General features: G+C 48.3%; 1 long non-coding RNA gene across 1 annotated transcript; it reads left to right on the top strand.

The window, feature by feature from the left end:
- The first annotated feature begins 3,324 nt into the window (after positions 1-3,324).
- Positions 3,325-4,163, top strand: LOC147914298 (uncharacterized). The gene is made up of 2 exons (XR_015555526.1): positions 3,325-3,646; positions 3,879-4,163. It is a non-coding gene; the product is annotated as an uncharacterized LOC147914298 (long non-coding RNA).
- Positions 4,164-5,376: the final 1,213 nt, after the last annotated feature.

The following is a 5,376-nucleotide window of genomic DNA, read 5'->3' as shown; positions in this document are numbered from 1 at the left end:
ATCCATTTGTAAATTCATTTCAGCATTCTGATTACCTATTTGTGTGTGGTTCTTGGAATTCTCCTTTGAACCACTTAGAACACCTCAACTGGATCCACCATTAATGAATGAGTTAAATACAATCTTTATATTTTGATAGGAGCCATAATTTTACCCTTTTCCTCCAAAATTATTCTTTGACATTATTTAACTCTTGAATTAAAAAAGAGTGGTTTGGTGCACTGTACCAGTCAGTGTTTTGGGGAGCAAGCCACAGAAATCAAATGCAGCTAACTTGAAGCAAAAAAGAATCTATTGGGAGATGAGTGGGCTGCCTGGAGAACCTGCAGTGAGCCCAAAGTTGTGGGCTTGGAAAATGGACTGGAGCTGGGGGTGGTTTGGTGGCAGGACCACAGGCAGAGGCATGGTATGGGCTGGCTTGGAAACCACCTCTGACACTGCCACTGCTGGACATCGCTGCCGGTGGCCTCTGGCCACTGCCTCAGCCACTAGCTGCCGCAGCTGTGAAACGAGTGCTGACTGGTTCCTGAGTGTTTGCGTCTCTCACTCAACATTGGAAGTCCTAGGCAGGGTTACCCAATTGTCTGGGCAAAGACCTATGACCTTACCCTGGCCTTCTAGAATAGGAGGCAGGGACCTATTGCCCACCAAGATACACGTAATGGGAGCATTTCCCCCCCAAATAGGAAAAGGGCTGCCAAAGATGACAACTGTCTACTAGTTTCTTTTCTTGAAACTAAATTGTGAGTTCTGCAAGTGCCGTCACCACAAAGCACACACATTCCTTTTTTAGGTACTGAGGGGTCACTAAGGGACCCAGTCTACCCGACCTCGTGGAGCCATTATAAAGGAGGCTGAAGGAAAATAAGGAATAGAAGGACGCCTGGGCTGGATGGGTCACAGAAGCCACCTCGCTCCATCCTCCCATTCTCCCTTGAGGTCACTGAGCTGCATGAGCTGGAGGTTCCGGGTGGAGTGTAAGATGGCCCAACCTCATGGTATGCTCTGGGGATTGTCTGTCAAATGTTCATGAAGTGGGGCATGCCCGCTTACCCCAAATCTGGTTATTGTCAGCAGTGGGAGGGAACAGCCGTCAGCTAATTTAAAACAGAGCGTCCTGAGTCGCATTCGGCTCCTGGGCCGCTTCCCAGCTTCTTGGCAGCAGACTTCTCTTCCTCGGTACGTTTTGCTGACGTGGCTGGCTGCAGGGAACCGGGAGGCAGGCACAATTTCCTGAGGATCCGTTTGCAAAACTGGAACCCCGCCCTTGAGAACCCTCTGCACCCCAGCTGTGAAGAGGGGTGAGCGCAAGGCCCAAGGCAGCCTTTCAGTGAGACCTGGATGTGACATCCAGGGGGCCCACGGCTTTGTCCGGGAACTCAGCAGCCTGTGGCCCCTACATGTCCTCTCTCACTGGCCCTTGAAAGAAAAATGGTTCCTGTCTTCTCTTTGCTGGGGCTCTGTTCTTTCTCTCCCATTTCCTCCTCTTCTCTCATCTCACATCCTGATTTCCAGAAGGCAGGAAACTCCACCTGGGACGCCAGGGTGCAAGTACAGCCCTGGGCTTCCTCGACCCCCCAGCTTGGGGAGACGAGGGTGCTCCCACACATGGCTGTTGGTGCCAGGCCTGGACTGGGTGGTCTCCAGAGGGCTAGTGGTGAGTTCTGGCAGACAGGCACATTGTCTGTCCCCTGGGGGATGCCCTTTGGGTTTGACAGAGGTGCATCTGCCAGGAGGGCAGGAAGCCAGGTGTCTGGCTCTCCATTACTGTTGAAATGTCTTTCTCTTCTCCTCCAGGCACCCCTCCCAACTCCAGAGGGACCCAGCGTGCACCATTGCAGCCCCTTGGTAGGCCTCCCCATCCCCCTCTCCTCTCTTCTGTGTACAGTCAGACCCAGGTTCAAATCACCCCACTGCCACTTACTATGTGACCTTGGGCAAGTTCCTTCACGTCTCGGAGACTCGGTTTCCTCATCTGTAAAATGGTGATGACAAGAAGACCTGTCCCAAAGACAGTGCATACGTATAAAGTGCATGTGGGGCTATTCTTATTGTTGTTTTATGTGTTTTTGTCCTTCTCTCCAACTGGATTACATGATGAATCTCTTTCTCACCCTTTAATTTCCCACAATGTGTACCACCTGGTAGATGTTCAGCGTTGTTGGCTAAGACAGTGGGGAAGGATATTAACACTACTGAGCTCTGCCTAGTGTCTGCCACTGCATTCTACTCGATCTTCTTCATGCTCTTCAAGGTAGGGATCAGAACCCATTTTCCAGATGGTGAAACTGAGGCTAAGAGCGCTAGAAGGCGGAGAACTCAGCCGTGCTGGCCTCCAAAGCCCACAGTCTTCCTGTGATACAATGCTGAATCCCATCTCTCCCTTATTGTCCTCTCCAGTTCTTCTGCTCTATCAGTTAGCAAATGTCCCAAGTGTGATTGTCTGATTAGCAGGAGAGAAAAGAAAGGAGGAATCGAGGTTTTTCTGTTTTGTCTTGTTTTTAAAACCCTAGCAGACATTTGCGCACCCATTTGAAATGGTCTTGGAAGGATCCCCAGATCCCTGCATGCAAAAAAGTCCTTGCATTTCTTTGTAGAAGTTTCAGCCAGAGTGGTGGGGGTTGCCCCTTGCTTCCATAGTTCAGGAAAGCTGGGAGAGTAGAGAGAAGACCTAGCCAGCTGCTGGGTCTGCTGGGGCTTTTCTCCCCTCAGGATCTCCTGATTGGTGAGGGAATCTACCAGCTACACCCATGGGCACAGCCCTTGCCTGTCGGGGTGGCAGTATGGCGAGGGGGAGGGTGTGCACATCCTGGAGTCACATCCTCCACTGTCACTGTCCTGCTCCTTGAGCTGCTCAGAGCCTCAGTTTCTCCATCTGTAAAATGGGAATGATAAGACAACCTACCCCATGGGGTGGTAGTGAGGATTAGGTGAGTTTATGCGTGTAACTGCCAAAACCACTATATTTAGATACACGCTAAAGCTCCCCACTCCCCAGATGATCCCTGGGATAAGTGGCTCTTCATTTTCAAGAAAGCCTTCACACCGTCTTTCACGTTGTGCGATGCTCTCATTTTATTTTGAACAACCAAGTGCTGTTTGAGTGAGATGCGTTACCTGAAACAATCTCCACTGGTGATCCTTTTGGCCGTATACTAAGGTTATCTGAAGGAATTGCTAAAAGGAGGCTGGGAAGTTGAACCCAGATTTGGAACCAATTCCCCAGGGTATGGCATTATAGCTTTGCAATATGCATGTGAATAAGTCTTTTAAGGACACTTAAGAAAGCCATACAGTCAGTGGTTACATTATGGAGATCACGCAGTGGCACCTCCAGGATGAATGGAACAACCAGCTGCCCTAATGTTATGCAAATAGGTACTTCAAGCTTGGGATAAAAATTCTGTTGAAAGCATCCTCCAGATTCCAAAAATGCTGTATCGCCGAGAACCAAGAGGGGAGGGAAGAAGATGTGCTCAGAAAACTCAGATGACTCAAAAGGTGGCTTTGATGATGACAAAGACCCTGAGAGCAAAGATGAGTTGGAAGAGCTGGCAGGAAATTGAGTCATGGAACGAAGGTGAAGAAAGCAACTCTTCTAAACTAATATATCATTACATATAATATGTGATTGCAGGCATGTATGGTAAGTGATAAATTAATTGTTACAAATAGATATTTAGCTATTTCATCTACTTTATAAAAAGATTATCTATTCAATTATGTCACAAAACCTTTGGATCTTTTGAGTGGGGGAAATGGGGAATCATCATATTTTGGGGTTGTCTTTTATTTGGGTGCTGGTGTGCCCCTGCCCCCCTAACATCCCCTTCCAGAAGGCCTGACTCCCGACTATTGTTTGTGACTCTTTGCCCCAGGACTTCCTCCGGCTGCCTGCACTGGGGATGGCCAGAATGAATACCTCCCAGGAGCAGCCCTCACCCAGTGACTGATGGCCTCCTCAGCGCCCTCACGCCCTGAACGAGATGCTGCTGGAGTGTGTTCTGCACTGGCCCCCACCATTCCCGGGGGATTAAGCCCCAGGTGCCCCACTGGTACCCTGGTTACTAACACATCCTTTATCGGCTGACTTCCACTCTCCGTCTCACTTTCCCCTTCCTGCTGCTTGCAGGATTCCCTCAAATAAAGTAGATCAACTAGAATCCTTGACTCGGGGTCTCCTTCTGGGGAAATTCAATCTACAGCAAGCACATATGATACAGGATAGTGATTGTTACTGTCGCTCTTATTATTATTTTGATAAAGATCAGGAAAATACAGTGACTCTTTCCCCAGAGCTTCTGGGAGCCCAGCCAGGGGGATCTTTTAGGTCTGGTCAGGAAGGGGGAGGTCTGATTATATATTTATCTCAAAGCAATCTCAAAGTGATTCATTCTCTCTCTCTCTCTCACCCAATTATATGCTTGAGCAGCTAAGCCCAAAATCGGTCCATCCAGAGCAATTGAAAGCTTCCTTTGCCAGACCTCAGGGATATCTCTCTGATCAATGAGAAAAACACCGCAGCTGGAAAACAGCGGAAACCAGAATACGGCAATCGTGTCTTAGCTGTTCAGATGGGCTAAAACACCATTCAAATATGTTTTTAAAAGATCCTTTTATTTTCCAATATGGGATGGGGGAGGGATGGATGGTACACAAAGAACCAGAAATTTCTCATTAGTTTTTTCCCCAAATTGTATTCATTTGTGAAAACCTGTATAGGTCTCTACTTCTCAGCTCATGAGCCATGGTAAGGTACTTATTATTATATCTATGGTTAAGAATACAATAATAGCAGCAGGAATCAGGTAACTCGTAGTGACAACGTGCTGGTCACTGTGCTGAGAACATCACGTGTTTTACCTCAGCTGACTCTAATGATGCTGTGAAGAGGTCACTGTTATCATAGCTATTTTATTGATGCAGCGACTCAGGCTCAGAGAGGTTAAGTAACTTGTCTGATATCACACAGCTAGGAAGTAGCAAAATGGGGTTACAAATCCAGGTAGTCCGGCTTCAAAGCCTGGGTTCTTCATTGTGGGAAGAGCAACCTGGCTTTTCACACCAGAAAGAAAGAAGGGATCAGCTGGCTTGGCTGACTTCATTGCCCAAGGCTGGACTCACCCTTAACTTGCCTTCCTCAAGGAGTTGAGACAAGGGGGGTTTGATTTTCATGCCATTCCTCCTTGCTGCTCTCTTTTGTGGAGAAGTCGGAGAATTTTGTAAACTGGTTTCCCCAGGTCTCAGCTGCCTCATCAGTGATAGTGGACGCTTCTAGTCTGTTGCACCTAGCTGCTGGAGTGGTCCTCCTGCCCCTGGGAGACACCTCTGCGTGTCCACAAACAAGCCAGTTCCTACTGGAGCTCATTGCTGGGC

The sequence above is a fragment of the Ceratotherium simum genome, chromosome 21 (assembly GCF_057802395.1).
Source record: "Ceratotherium simum simum isolate JZ-2026a chromosome 21, ASM5780239v1, whole genome shotgun sequence".
In the NCBI taxonomy this organism is placed as follows: Eukaryota; Metazoa; Chordata; class Mammalia; order Perissodactyla; family Rhinocerotidae; genus Ceratotherium; species Ceratotherium simum.
This window is presented reverse-complemented; position numbering and strand designations above follow the sequence as displayed.